This window comes from Erinaceus europaeus, chromosome 15, assembly GCF_950295315.1.
Source record: "Erinaceus europaeus chromosome 15, mEriEur2.1, whole genome shotgun sequence".
Lineage (NCBI taxonomy): Eukaryota > Metazoa > Chordata > Mammalia > Eulipotyphla > Erinaceidae > Erinaceus > Erinaceus europaeus.
This window is the reverse complement of record NC_080176.1, coordinates 48,044,126-48,060,854: the sequence shown is the minus strand read 5'-3', so window position 1 is coordinate 48,060,854 and position 16,729 is coordinate 48,044,126.

Here is a 16,729-nt window from a genome sequence, read left to right as displayed (position 1 = left end):
TATTAGCACATTTAATTTCATCTCCAAACTTAATTCCTTGACATGCAAAAAAAAAAAAAAAAAAGAAAAGAAAAAAGACAAGCTCTGATGTGGACATTTCAGCCTTCACAGTACATTGATTTTTATTCCTTACATCCCACAGCCCAAGTGTGTGTCCATTCACTTGCAGTAAAGAGTCAGCAGCCCTGATTCTCAAATTTCAGTTACTTTTTTTTTTCTGTAGAAGGATGTATTGTTTTTAAAAAACTGCAAACCACCTCACATTCAAATTAAAATTTAAACATATAGATACAGTGCAGCTGAATCTTTCATGGAAAATGAAAAAAAAAAAAAAAAAGAAAACAAAAACCCTCTGGATAGTTTTATCTACTTTGTATCCGAGAAGGTAGTTTTGCCCAGAAATTTACTGAAATCTTCTTGCAAATGCTCCAAGTCACTAGACCAGAAGAGGTACATAAACACCAAGAGCTTAATTACAATTGGAAACAAACCATAGTCATAAAATTTCTAGTAATAGTTACCAGTGTGATTTTATTTACTCTGAACTAAAATGTGTATTTAACATTATCAAATGATGCTTTTTTAAAGGCAGAGCTAATTAGTTATGCATTTAAAATAATTCAGGTCACATGTAGTCTCACTCCTAGTAGAGCACATAAATGCATTACATTCCATGCTTCAAGTCTAAGGCTTAAACTCCTGGTTCCCATCTGCAAGATTGGGGGGAGGGGATTGACAAGCAGTGGAGCAGTGTTGCAGCTGTCTTTCCTCTATTTCTCACCACCTCCCATCTCTCACCCTCTATGGAAACAAAGAAAACAAAAGAACTACCACAAATGGTGAAGTCCTGGAACACCACAAAGTAGTAAAACTCTTGGCTCATTTTAATTTCCTTTCAGATTAATCTTTGTGTCCAACTTTGTCTTACTAGGTGCTAAGCACTGTGTTCTGCTGCTGCTATTCTTGATTAAAGGAGTCACAGCTAATGGAAGAGAGGGCCTGAGATGCAGAAGGATGAAGAGCCCTAATGCAGCAGGCAATGATTAAACAGGCCACACAAGCCAGAAAGGGGCACAGACACTGTTAGGAAATTATAGGAATTTGGTGGGGCTCAGTTGGTCAAAGGACTACAAAATTATTCTGTTTGGGGATGATCAAGAGAGACCTATTATAGAAATGAGTGTTCCAAGGAGACCATGAGATAGACATGAAACCACAGTGTGCATTGCAATTCAAGCAATTTGGTGTTGCTAGAGACAAGAGTTTGAGAATGGAGAGGAAACAAAGGTGAAAGCGTGATTCAAGCTCTCATCCCTCACACTAAGGAGCTTGACTCTGCCCTGCAGAGGTGAAAGGGTTTTGATATATTAATGGAGTCTCATATAGATGTTGGCTTGCAAACTATTTGCAGAACATTTGAAAGAAAAAAAATTACTAGATTATAGGCGTAATCTCCCTCCATCTCCCAAATTAAGTAAAACTTTAAAAAAAATGTTATTACAACCAAGTCATTTGGGAACTTGATTTACTTTGAAAATTCCATGGTTAGGATTTACTGTACTATACAAGACCTTAACCATGATAATTATTTGTTGTTGGATAGTATGCCAGCTCCCCCTGGCTTCTGCTTAACCATATGCCTATATAGGGATAGATTTAATCCCATTCAAAGCTTTGGTCTATTTACATAAATAACTTTTACATAAAGCACTGCCTCCAGGGCATTGGTGGTTCAGTGATAGGATTCTCGCCTGCTCCGCCCCCTCCTTGTCACACTCTGATTTTCACCAGTCACTTTTCTCTCCACCCTCTCTATATCACATCCTGTTTCCACCCTACTTGGAGACTATAAAAACAGCTGCTCTTCTGATTAAAGACACTTGGAAATTGCTTTCCGGCTCCGAGAGTTCCAGAGTGTATCTCCTGCGAAGTTAGTGCAGCACGAGTTCCTGATCCCTCTCCCACGCAGCAGCCTAGATCAGCTCCAGTTGAGTTCTCTCCAACCCAGAGAGCACTAGCTCGGGAAGAAGTACCCTCAGGCTATACCGGCAATTTGTAAATAGCATTAAATGACACATATCTTCTATACTGACAAGACAAGTTACTTCTGGTCTCCTTGGTCTAAGATTTATTGATAGGCAATTTATTGTTTCAAAAAAGTTATTAGAAATGCGTTAATTTAAGCCTGGTATTAAAATCCAATCTGTTTACTTATTTGAAACCTTCAGTACTTAAATTGAAGGAATATATATTCTGAGAACTGCTCTATGCATTAAAAAGCTCCAGACATTCAATCTATTTTTCCCTTCTCATACTGATTAGTGATTTATAAGACTATAGGTTAACAGGAGTATATGTTACACCATTCCCACCAGCAAAGGTCTATGTCCCTATCCCCAAACCCCTACAGTGGAGTTGAAAATCTACCCTTTCTCACCACTCCCAGCCTCAGAGTTGTTTACTTTGGCGTAATACACCAAACTCAAATTCTACTTTGCATTTCCCTTTCTGTTCTTTCTCAGCTTCTGTTTCTGAGTGGGGTCATCCCCTACTCATTTTTCTCTTTCTGGCTGATGTCACTTAATATTGCCTTCTTAAACTCGAAGCTCGCAAGAAACCGTCCTCATTTTCTAAAAAACCTCGTGTTTTCCCCAGTCCTGGAACCTCTTGGGGTTTTGCTCATTTTCCTTCATGCTTCTCTGGATTGTGTGTCTATTGATCACAATTCAAGGCAACCCGTTCCAACTCGACATGTTTCAATTCAGACTGTGTCCAGAGATGCGAAGCCTGGGATGTCAACCCTCCATACTTCTGGTGAGACCTTGCCTAGATCATGGGACTCCTTAGCTCCGTTTCGGATGGCGCATTTCCTAACATAGTTACAGAACCTAGATATAGATCAGGACCCATGAGATATGGATTCATGTGTACATATGCCCTAAGTTAGGGGAAAATATATAAAAGTAAAAGTATGCAATGGTCTACAATGACATAATAAGCTCATCAAGAAAGTAGGTCTAAAAAAGACACCATAAGGTATTTAACAAAATAGTCTGTACTAGAACTAAACACCCTTCTCACCTACTCCCTATTTTACTTCCCTCAAACAGTCTGAATCCAATTGTGTCAGATAAAGTAAGGACTACAAAAGTTGGATAAGGATAAGAGACTGGCAGATTTTAATGATGATTTTTTGGTCACTGTCAGGCCATCCCATCATCCAGGGCCCTAGTCAGGGAATCTCTGAATTCCCACATAGATATGATGGGACTAGGCCTCTAACAGATCCCTCTCTCCACCATCACTGGTCATCTCCATCTGGAACATCATCATAAGCCCTCTTGTGGGCCTCTACAGGACATTGCCCTCAATGTACAAGAACAGGGAGGCTGGGTCAACATACTCTGCCACTCGAAGACTGGTCCTGAAATGAGTGTAGGCAAAAATGTTCCTAGATAAGCCCATGGAAAGCAACCTCAGTATAACAGGGATACAGAGGTTATACAGGATTCTCTGCTAAATATGACTAGACATGGACACTAGGTCAGATCAATGGGGTTTACATTTAATAGTATTAATATGTTTTTCCCATATTTGAAAGCGTTTCTCTGACCTTACCCAGCTTTCTAGTCCTATCCTCAACTCTGACATCTTCCTAGACAATTGTCCTAGCCCACCTATATGTTAGCTGATGGGCTCAGTCAAAATTAGTAAAGTCATGGGCCCTTTGGAACATACCTAAAATAGATTTGCTAGCTCCTCCCAACATGAAGACCCAAATCTCATCTCCTATAATTTTACCTTTAGGTTCCTGATTAATAAACATTTTGTTTTGCTTTATATCTTAATGCTTTTCAGGCACAAGTTGCAGATGCTACAATGATGCCAACCTGACTTCCCTGGGAAGACAAACTCAACAATGTACCCTAGGAACCTCACCTCCCCAGAGCAACAGGCTAGGGTACAAACAGACCTGTCGATGCCCATGTCCAGCGGAGAGGCAATTACAGAAGCCAGACCTCCTACCTTCTGAATCCCATAGCAATCTTTGGTCCATACTCCTAGAGGGGATAAAGAATGGGAAACATCCAATGGAGGATATGGGATATGGAACTCTAGTGGTGGGAATTGTTTGGAATTGTACAGAATCTTGTCAATCATTATTAAATCACTAATAAAAGACAGTAATAAAAATTATAGGAATAATAGTAAGGAATGCATTCAAAAGGGTCAAAAATCAATGTGAATTCTTTCTTTGCAAACAGATCCAAGGAAGGACAGATTGGTGCAAATAATTTTCTTTTTAAATAATCCAGTAGAAATTTCCTACTTTGGAAGAAAAAAGAGGATGTACCCTAGAATAGTTACTCCAGAATGCAAATTTCTCCCTGCCCATAGGAGGAATCGCCAGAAGTAGAAACATTATCAGGCACTGGGTACTGGGTACATATCAGGCACTTATTCATAGACAAGGGGCAATTAATTTTTTTTAATTTATTTATTTTCCATTTTGTTGCCCTTGTTTTTATTGTTGTAGTTGTTATTGATGCCATTGTTGTTGGATAGGACAGAGAGAAAAGGAGAGAGCAGGGGAAGACAGAGGGGGACAGAAAGTAGACACCTGCATACCTGCTTCACTGCCTGTGAAGTGACTCACCTGCAGGTGGGGTCCCAGGGGCTCAAACAGGGATCCTTAGCCGATCCTTATGCTTCGCACCACGTGCACTTAACCTGCTGCGCTATAGCCCAACTCTCGATAAGGGGCAATTATATAACAAAGTCAAAGTGTTCTATAACAGTTGAAGTGCTTGAAGAAGGCATCATAAATTCTCTAATTGATTGGACCTAGACCAAATTAGCTGGGCAACCTAACAGAAAGGTCCAAAGAAGATAGATACCAAAAACCAAATTCTGGCTACACTCAAGAAATGATAGATACTCAATGTTTAAACAACTGAGAGAAATTCTAAGATAATCAGATAAAGAGAGGACCACAAAAGTTGGATAAGGGCAAGAGGCCGGCCCACTTAATAATGGCCCGTTTGGTCAATATCACACCACCTGATCACCTGGGGCCCTAGTGAGGGAATCGTTGGATTCCCATATACATGATGGGCTTAGACCTCTAAAGAGTCCCTCTCTCCACTACCACTAGTCACTTCCATAAGGAACAGCATCTTGTAGGCCCTTCCAGGACCTTGGCTTTACCATAAAGCAATGACTGTAGGGATAGCCTCAGTCTCCGAAAGGGATGCTGGGGGTATCCTACTCTGCTACTCAAAAAAAAAAAAAGTCCCAATAGGAGCATAGCCTGCGATGTTCTTCAGATGTGTCCATGAACTATAATCTCAAACCAATAGGGACTTAGAGGTTACACAGGCTCTGGTGCTAAATATAAATACATATATATGGGCCCTAGAGCAAATGGATGGAGGTAAATAGTTTTAGCCATAGCCAGATTTTTTTTTTTATAAGAATGGGAGCTACTCCCTGCCTTAATTCAACGTTCTAGCCCTTTTCTCTACTCTGATACCATTCTCTCAGACAATATTCTTATCCAACCTCAGGCTAGCTACCAAACTCAAGCAAAACTACCATAGTTGTGTGTCCCCAAGAACATGCCTTAAATGGTTTTCCTAGCTTTCTTCTACCCTAAATTCCTAATCTCATTTGCTCTAATCCTACTTCTTAGTCCCTGTTCATTAACCATTTTGTCTCAACTTAGGTCATGCCATCCTTCCAAACACCAAGTTACAGATGCTACCATGACTCCATCCTGCCTTCTCTGGACAGACGGCCTCACCAATGTGTCCTGGACCCTCACATCTCCAGAGCTCTGGTCCACTAAGGAATGATAGAAACAGACTGGGGGGTATGAATTGATAAATCAATACCCATGCTCAGCGGAGAAGCAGTTACAAAAGCCAGAACTCCTACCTTCTGCTCCCTATAAACAACCTTGATTCATACTCCCAGTAGGGAAGAATTGATAGGATGAAGATAAGAGGACTCTGCACTCCAGCTCCATCAGCACCCAGAGAGAGAAGGAAAAGGAGAGGAACATATGGAGGTATTTATGATGTCATGAGTGGCTTAGAGAGGGAGAGGGTTCAATCAGAAAAATGAAGAGGCAACTACGTATAAATGTGGACAGATGTAGAGAAGATAGTTGGCTCAGGTTTACAACCTTAGGGGAACTGTGGTAGATTGCAGTGGGGAGACTGAAGATTCAAAACTCTGGTGTTGGGAATGGTGTGGGTTCAAATCCCTGTCGACATGTAATTCTGCAATATAAAAATAAATAGAGAAATGACAAAAAAGAAACAATGTCAGGACTTGTCATTTTGGGTACTAAAAGGCTGAAAGAATAGATATTTTCTGCAAAAACAAATAGGGATTCATCCAGCAGTCCTACCTGCTATGACTTCTGCCTCTGTTTCACTTCCTCTACTTCCCTGATTAATATATGATCAAAATGCATTTCCCTTGCTTGCTTTTTCTCCTGAGAGGGAAGCAGGAAAAGCTGTGGGAAATGGGGGGGGGGGGGGGGGTAGAGTGGAGGAAAGGATAAAGATTAAGATAAGTGAACTACTCTTGCCAAGAGTAGAAATTCAGAAGTTTTACCATCCTGAATTTGGTAATCTTTAAGCAAATGTTCTCCCTGACTGAGGTGAGTTCAGAAACTTGGTTATCAATGACACTGCAAAAGAAAACCATTGCAAACTGGTACCTGAATCTTACTGGACAAGACTTATCTAGGCCCATGATTTTCATACCTATTGGCAAAAATCAAAGCAGACTGAACTCAAATACCCAGTTTTCTACTTGGAAGTCAAAGAGGCAGGAGTCCCAGGTAGGAAAAGATGCCACAGGAATTTATGACATGGGGATAATTTATTATATGTATTAGAACAAAAGCTGAACAATGAGCATGCCCCACCAGTATAAATCAAATGTAAAGAAAAAGCAGAACATGTTGATATCTAAACATCAAAGACTGTTAAGGAAAGCAAGTAGAAACGGAAGAACAGTTCATAGGAAGACTGAAAATGCATTTGAAATGAAATGTCTTCCAAGTAAAAACCTTGTTTACAGAAATCAAGTATGAGGGGCTGGGGTGGTGACACACCTGGTTGAGTGCACATGTTACAATGCACAAGGATCCAGCAGTTCAACCTCCCAGTCCCCAACTGCAGAGGAAAGCTTCACAAGCAGTGAAGGTCTGCAGGTGTCTGTCGCCATCTCCTCTTCCCTTCTCAATTTCTCTGTCTCTATACAATAATGAATAAGTAAAAATATATTCTAAAAATTTAAATAATGCATGAGACTTGGGAAACAACTTTTAATCTCTGTTAACAACCCTAATTTATGAGTATCATCTATGACAAACCTTTTGTTATGAGGGACCTTCAGTAGAGCTCAATACAGAAATGTCTGAGACTGTACATGTTTTCTATCCGTTCTAGACATGATAGGAGAACTGTGAGCATTAGGCCAAACCACAGTGAGTGTGGCATCTCTTGATGACTATAAAAAAGTTTCTCTAGGGTGTCTGGCACTGGGCTGGAAGTCACTGGGCACTGAGATAGAAGTTTCTTCTTATTTTTTTTAAATAACTAATGAAGTGAAAATTGCTCATGAGTTGTGTGCAATTTGGAAGATGTGACAGTATGACATTTAGTGAAGCTCTTGTGTATAGGAATCCCATGCAGACAGCAGAGTATTGTTGTGCCTTATAGCAGCAAGAATTTGATCTCATGCCCGTGCCACTGCTAAGTTAATTCTTCTTCCCTTCATTACTATGCAGCTCAGATACTGCTATTCCCAATGCCAGAGGTCAAATTCAGATTTCTAGAGAAGATCTTAGAATTAAATAGAAGATATACTCTCACTTCTTGCTTCAGATATATTTAGATTAGATTTCTTTCTCACATTTTTCTTCTCCCACAAGAACTAATTGGTATGAACCTTTTCTTAAAGTCACTTTTCTTTCTTCATTTAGAAGAGATCAGGTCAGAATCAGGGTGAACCTACCCATCAGCAGCCTCTTGGGGCGTGGAAGACTGGCTACAGAGTTTCAGATTCAGAAGGAGCATTTTTCTGACTACATGTGTCTGCTTTAGACCGAAGCTTGGATGAGGAGGAGAATGTCAGAAAATGGAAAGGGTCTTTGTAAATTGGAGGTTTATCTATAGAAGCAAAACCCAGGTCAAAGTACCATGCTTAGTGGCCACTGCTTTGGCATCAATATTTTATCCATGTTAATCTAAAAACTGCTGCTAAACGTGACATAAAAGTGCAGTTCTACTGACATTTGAATTAAATCCTAAATCAACAGTTACGGATGATCAGTAGGCAATGTCTACTTTAACTGGGCCTGCTAAACTTGTACTGGTATACTCTTTGGACAACCTTAGCTACTTAATCAAACTCTTTTCAATACATACTTAACTATGAAGCACCATTTAAGAAGATAGAACAGTATTTGTAACGAATTACATAAATGCTAGTTTTCATGTTTTAGATATGGGTTAGTTGATATTTTAGGGTTAGTGGATAAAGTTTAAAAATAATTAGCATATACAATGATTCACAAGTTTTTATAATCACTTTCTAAAACTGAAAAATATAAGAGTTTTCAAATTTCTCCTAATTGTTTTGTCTCAGACACAAGACCTGCTAGTTCTTCTATTTTAGATTCAAGATGTTTCCTTGCCCACCTACTCTCCTGCTCACTATAACACACTGCATTTCGAAGAATTGTTCCTGAAGAGTTGGGCAGTGGTACACCGGGTTAAGTGCACAGAGTACAAAGCACAGGGATCAGAGCAAAGATCCCAGTTCAGGCCCCTGGCTCCCCACCTGCAGAAGGGTTGCTTCACATGTGATGAGGCAGATATGCAGGTGTCTATCTTTTTCTCCCCCTTTCTGTCTTCCTCTCCTCTCTCAATTTCTCTGTCCTGTCCACTAAAATGGGGGAAAAAATGGCCGCCAGTATAAGCACCACGCCCCAGCAATAACCCTGGAGGCAAAAAAAAAAAAATTGTTCCTTTTGTGTTACAAACATGCATTATCCTTATTTCCCCACTAATCTTTTAACACATTTATAACCTCAAGAGACATTTATAGTAAATCTTTCGATTTTTCTCTTCTCTTGTGCCTATAGAGCTTTCTCCCTCTCATTTCTAATAAAAATTCATTAGGAAACCTATTCAAGTAGAATATATGAAATGTTCCTAACCTGCAGAACCCCATGCTTCTCTGGAGTCAGAGGTTTGAGGATTAGATAGGAAGAAATATATGCTCATGAAGAGTCTGCAAGCTACCAGTGAGGATTCTGGCATTAGGCCTTACACAGACAACCACTGGGGTGGATCTGTTTTTCCATGTGTAAAATGAGAATAACTTTTTTCACAAATATGAATACGTCAGCAAATATGAAAGTTGAACAAGTTGTGAGGTAAAGAAAATTTGGGATTTCAGAATGCTACTTGCTTCTTTTTGTATTTTAATTGAAAGAGCCCCAGGGAGTTAATTTTATAAAAGTAACAATGGTTTCCAGACCAACATAAAATGAAAGTTGAGAAAAAATAGCTCATCCTAATATTGATATAATTTTTCCACCCTCCTTTGCACTTCTATGTGGCAGAATCATACTCAGAAATAGTCTTTTTTTTTTCCTTTTTTACACATAACTTGTTGGATCTCCCTGTTCACTGAAATGCAGTATAGCCTCCAAAAAAAGCATGTTTGAACCCAGCCAAATGGTCAATCTGTCTGTTCACACTGTAGTGGATCTATATGTTTGGCAATTGGTGGAAGTACCTTTTAAAAAGAAGTGGTTCTGGGAACCAGGTGGTAGTGCAGCAGGTTAAGCGCAGGTGGCACAATGCCCAAGGACTGGTGTGAGAATCCTGGTTCGATACCCCAGCTCCCCACCTACAGGTGAGTTGCTACACAAGTGATGAAGCAGGTCTGCAGGTGTCTTTCTTTCTCCCACCATCTTCCCCTCCTCTCTCCATTTCTCTCTGTCCTATCCAACAACAACATCAAGAACAACTACAACAATAAATAAAACAAGGGCAACAAAAGGGAATAAATAAATAATATAAAAAATTTTTTAAAAGAAGTGGCTCTTACATAAAATTTTAATTTTCCCTAAAATACCATGTGTACCAGTTTGCCTAATTCTTTTTTATTTTTATTTATAAAATGAAAACATTGACAAGACCATAGGATAAGAGGGGTACAACTCCACAGAACTCCTACCACAAGAACTACATACCCATTCCCTCCCGATAGCTTTCATATTCTCTATCTCTCTGGGAATACTGACCCAGGATGATTATGGGGTGCAGAAGGTGGAAGGCCTGGCTTCTGTAATTGCTTCACTGCTGAACATTGGTTTGGCAGGTCAATCCATACTCCCAGCCTGTCTCTTTCCCTAGTGGGGCAGGGCTCTTAAAAACAATGATACAGATAACTGATCTTCACTTGTAAAAGGTTATCAATTTAGAAATGAAATATTCCTCAATTATTCCAACACTAATCTTGTGAGGCTAAGTAAGGACTACAAAAGCTGGATAATGACAAGAGACCAGCATATTTTAATGATGACTCTTTTGGTTATTACCAGGCCCCTTATCTGCCAGGGCCTTCCTCAGGGAATTCTTAGATTCCCACATAGACATGATAGGCCTAGAACTCTAACAGATCCCTCTCTACTTTCACTGATCATCTATCTCCATCAGGAACAACATAATGGGCCCCTTATTGGACCCCTCTATTGGCTCCTACAGGACCTTGCCCGCAATGTGGATAAGCAATGGTTGTAACAGCCCCATTCTCTGAAGAGAGGTTGGGCCAAAATGCACTACCCCTTGAGAAAGATGGGTCCAGCAATGAGTGCAGCATAGAATGTCCCTACCTATTACCACAGACTGCAAGTTCAGACCTACAGGGATGAAGAGGTTACACAGGCTGCTGTGCTGAATATGGGCCTCAGATCAAATCAGTGGGCTTTACAATTAATAATATTTATGTACTTTCCCCATATTTTGGAACTATTCTTTGCTCAGATTCAGCTTTCTAGTACTATTTCCAACTCTGGCACCATCTCCCCAGATAATACCCTTGGTCCACCTGCATGGTAGCTGTTTTAAACAATGCATGCATTTACCCTAGAACAGCATTTATCTAAAAGTGTCAGCTGAATGAAGTAGGGTTCATTACAGATAGGCCACAGACAGGAGCTTCTAATGCTGTGTAAATGAACAAATCTACAAATGCTTCAAAGCTCATAAAATCAAACTGCTAAGGACAATACATAGGAAACAATTACCTAGACTTTAAGCCATAGCCGATCAAATAATTTCTTTTCTATGATAATTGGTGGAGCATCTATGGAGTCCTTAAGTAAATTAAAATAGAAATATCTTATGTTTCCACACTTTAACACAGAATTCCCCAAAACTGACCATTCTGTTGAGGCACAAAAACAATCATAGTCAACATGCAAAGTCTGAAATCGAGGTGAGCATGTTCTTGGATCACTGCAGCTTTGAAGTAGAAGTCAAATATAAATGGGGAAAATCTCAAACAATGGTCAACGAACAGCATTTATATCAATAAAATGGCAAAAGAAATATACAATTACCTGGAGAATAGTGAAAGTGGTTGCACAATTATCAAAGTCTATAGGATGGATCAAAAGTAGCATTAAGTTCATAGCAATACAGACAAGAAAAAAATCAAAACTATTATAGTTAAAGGACCTGGGGGGAAGCAACAAACAGACCCCAAAATCCAACATGAAAAGTGAAAAAAAAGTTTTAAATCCAAGAAACAAATGAAATGATGATACAACTAATCAATGAAGCCATGACCTGGTTATTTGAAAGGATAAATCTAGGAGATAACACCCCCTTGCTAGCTGGTATCACTATGAAAACAGAAAAACAATAAACATCATAACAGAAAGATGGAATTACAACTGATACCACAGAAACACAAAAGAGACAGGGGCCAGGCAGTGACACACTTTGTTAAGTACACACATTACAGTGCATTATATTTCTGTTATGAAACAATTGGTTAGTAATCAGTAGAACCTACCACACTATAAAGGTCAATATATACACTAATTTATTCACTTACAAGTGAGCAAAGGGGATTGATCATATGAGTTCTTAAATAAAATGTTCTAAATAAATGTAATGCTACTTATTTCTGTGTACAGATTGCTACAGCCTTCCTCCTACTGGGAGAGGGAGAGATAGAGCGAAACAGAACCAAAAAGCACCAGCTGCTCTTATCTGACAGTAGAAATTGTCTTTGCTCAAGCATATTACATGCACAATTGCTTCCCCTCCTCTGTCTCATTTATGCTTTCTAAATAAAAAGTAAATCAAAAGGCTTCTGGTGAAGTATCAAAACGACTACTAGAGAAACTGACTACATATACATATATGACATGTTTAGAAGACAAAAATATCTTTTATTTCATTAGAAATATTTTTAAAGTGTGAGCTTTTTAATAATTATCTCTATAAGGCTCTCATCATCTGGCATTCTTTCTAGGAATAGAATGTAAAGGCTAAGTAGATCTTTTAAAAAATATACTTCCTGCGATACCACATTTATATTTATATAAACTCTTATGAGTCACTTCACAAGCGTTGAAGCAGGTCTGCAGGTGTCTGTCTTTCTCTCAACCTGTCTTCCCCTCCTCTCTCCATTTCTCTCTGTCCTATCCAACAATAACGCCATCAGTAATAACTACAACAATAAAACAAGGGCAGCAAAAGGGAATAAACAAATTTTTTTTTTTTGTTATTTTTTTTTTATTTAAATTTTTAATTTAAGAAAGGATTAGTGAACAAAAGCATAAGGTAGGAGGGGTACAACTCCACACAATTCCCACCACCCAATCCCCATAACCCACCCTCTCCCATGATAGCCTTCCCATTCTCTAGCCCTCTGGGAGCATGGACCCAGGGTCGTTGAGGGTTGCAGAAGGTAGAGGGTCTGGCTTCTGTAATTGCTTCCCCGCTGAACATGGGCGTTGACTGGTCGGTCCATACTCCCAGTCTGCCTCTCTCTTTCCCTAGTAAGGTGTGTCTCTGGGGAAGCTGAGCTCCAGGACACATTGGTGGGGTCTTCAATCCAGGGAAGCCTAGCCAGCATCCTGGTGGCATCTGGAACCTGGTGATTGAAAAGAGAGTTAACATACAAAGCCAAACAATTTGTTGAGCAAACATGGATCCCAAGATTGGAATAGTGGAGAGGAAGTGTTGGGGAGGTACTCACTGCAAACTCTAGTGTAATCCTGCTTTCAGGTATATATTTTGCAGTAGTTTATGGATACGTGTGCGCATACGCTCTCTCTCACAGAAACTGGTGTATGTCTAGGTTATGGGACTTTGTTAGAAAGTGAACTACCTGAGATGAAATTAGAGTGTACTATAAAAGGAAAGGTCTCACCCGAGTAATGAAGCTGAAGGGTTGTCATTCCACACGTGAAGTCTCTGGATACACTCTGAGGTGAAGCATATTGTGATGGCAATCGTTGCTTTGGTTAGGTTGTGATCGGCGGATGCAATATTATTTGGTATGGATTGGGAGAAGCATACGGGAAAGTGAGCCCTATCCATGGGTGCCAGGACTGGGGGAAGTAGGGGCTCTATAGTGAAGATGTGAGGTTCCTGCTGTCTTAGGGTTCAAAAAGACAATCAATAGTTAATATTATCATCACATTATTTGTTAATTGGGTTAACTTTGAAAAGTCCCTTTGTTATGGTTTGCTGTACAGTACCCAGTATCTTGTATATAGCTGTGCTATTGGAAGCCTCCAATCTACTTGGTCTAGGCTTTTGAGAGAGTCCGCATATCAAATACGTAGCCTATATATTAAAAAGATTCAGTTTGTCTCCTGAGAACCTTTGAGACATACAATTGATTTCCCCCTCTCATATTAATTAACTACTGATTTATATGTCTACATTTTGCTAAATATTTTTTAAAAATCTAAAGAAATTAAAAATAGCAAAAATAAAGAATAATTTCTTACTTCAATTCTTCTTGCACTCTTACTGGGGTAAATTTCATATACATGATAAATGTAGTCATCTTATATAAGATTATTTTATTATAGTCCCTGATTTTTTAAATTTATTTTTTATTTAAGAAAGGATAAATTAACAAAACCATAGGGTTGGAGCGGTACAACTCCACACCCAGGAGGGGTGCAACTCCACACAATTCCCACCACCCGATCTCCATATCCCATCCCCTCCCCTGATAGCTTTCCCATTCTCTATCCCTCTGGGAGCATGGACCCAGGGTCGTTGTGGGTTGCAGAAGGTGGAAGGTCTGGCTTCTGTAATTGCTTCCCTGCTGAACATTAGTCCCTGATTTTTAACATAAGCAAGTTAAACCTCTAAGAAGAATTACTATGAAAGCTAGTACAAAGTATTTATCACACCGGACCTTGAGTCTTCCATGGTCAAATATTAACCATTTAGTTTCATAGTTCATTGTACTAAACCCCATGCTTGTGTGGAGATGAGCCATCCCCAGCTCCTATAGCTGACATACAATAACATGAGGACATCATTCTACAAAATAATCTAAATTCTATAGATATAGGGCTTTCTCTGATACTCCAAAATTAATATATATATATATATATATATATATATATATATATATATATATACACACACACATACATGTGCACATGGAAACATGGATATGCATATTGTAAGTTTGGAAGTTAATCACATTGACAAATCCTATCCCCCCCCAACCACCACCAAAACATATCCAGCAAGCTAGTTACTAGTTGGGTTCCAGGCAGAATGCTGGGGTATTCCCTGGGCTTTGTTGTGGATGCTGGGCCTGTGATTACAGTGCAGTGCCCTATCATAGATCAGTACCATGGAGGGCATACTGTTTGTCCTTTGTTGTCTTTGGTTTTGATGTGATCTATAAGGTGAAGTGGCTGTGAAGCTATTATTGCCTAGTGACCTGAATCCTCAACACACTTTCCAGCCTCTACTATGTCCTGTTACTGACTCATTGGTGTGCCTCCTACTTTATTCAGGAATGTTCAGTTTGCTGAAAACTGATTTTAAGATGTGGCAAAATAGGTCACACACACCAAAAAAAAAAATAGTTGCAAGGACTGAGAAGAAATGTCAAACCGCTGATAAGTTCTCTTGCTAAAAGGCAAGTATGTAGAAATCCAAAGAGCTCAAACAAACAAACAAACAAACAAACACCAGCTTCAATGAATTTGAGAAATTGTCACCTCATGGACAATCTTTGTGTTGCTAAAAACGAGTATGCAAGAATCAAAACATCCTCAGAGAACACCAGACTAGAGAAAAACTCATTGAAATATAGCCAGCATTGAAGATACTTAATGTGATAAAGACCTTTGTTTTCTCTAGTTCATAAACTGAAGAAATAGATTCATAGTCAAGAAAGGAGAAGGCGAAATGTTAAAAGTGCTCAATTTCCTAGAGGAATTCCCGAGAATCATGATATTACAAGAAGTATTTCCAAGTCTGTCCGAAGGAAAGTCCCAAAAGTCCTTTTCCTGTAGTTGACCTGGATCTTTTTATAAAGCTGTTCATGTTCTTTTAAATTTTTATTTATAAAAAGGAAACACTGACATAAAATGTAGGATAAGAGTGATACAACTCCATACAATTTCCACCACCAGAACTCCGAATCCCACTCCCTCCCAACAGCTTTCCTATTTTTTTATCCCTTTGGGAGTATGGACCCAGTGTCACTATGGGGTGCAGAAGCTGTTCATGTTTTAAGAGTATAATGTTACCTCTCATTAACTATTAAAATACCACATGCCTACCACCAATGTATCAAAGTCTCTGTTCCACTGCTCATTTGTCTTTCTTTACTACCACTCTGGTGACTCAGTTCTGTAACAGAATCTCAGTAGTATTTGCTTTACTTTTCCTGTAGACTACTTTATATATAACCTTTGTATGAATTTGCTGTTATCTCCAAAGAAGGAAAATGTAGGTTTTCCAAAATCGGTCATCTTTTTTGTAGCAATTTATTAATAGAAGCCAAATCAAATTAACATATTCAAATGATAATGTAGACTGTATTGAACTTGATTTCTCTGACCAACTGTTTCAGGGCAGGTTACTTAATCTTCTGTTTTTGTAAACACTTTTTGGTAAATACACTATTTTTATCATATAAATTTCAGAAACCACATATTAGAATATGATTATCTGCCATATAGAGGAGAATCAGGATCGAAAAAAAAATCTTTATCTGAGGTTACTTTACTAGCACAAAACTGTACCAAAAATACTTTGTAAACAAATGTGCCAATGGATTTTTATACACACCGATAACAGAGATAAGACACAATAAGAGAAGCTATAAGCCACTGACCTTGCAATAAACTAGTCAGCAGAGTCTAGTTCCAGTAAAAAGTTCAAGTGGAAACCCCGTACAGAGTACAAGTTCATGAGAACAGATTGATAACATTTGCATGAGATTCTCAGAGCTTTCCAGTTGGGATTTGGATAAAGTTTGCTGAATAATTATTTTCAGGACCTAGGATCTCAAATGCACATCAAGAAAGACTTAATTCCCTCAGTTTCCCCTCTAGATCTATGGAACATTCTCTAAGGTTCTAATTCGGGGTCCCTACTTAGATGGAATGTTTGGGTTGTATAACAGGGAC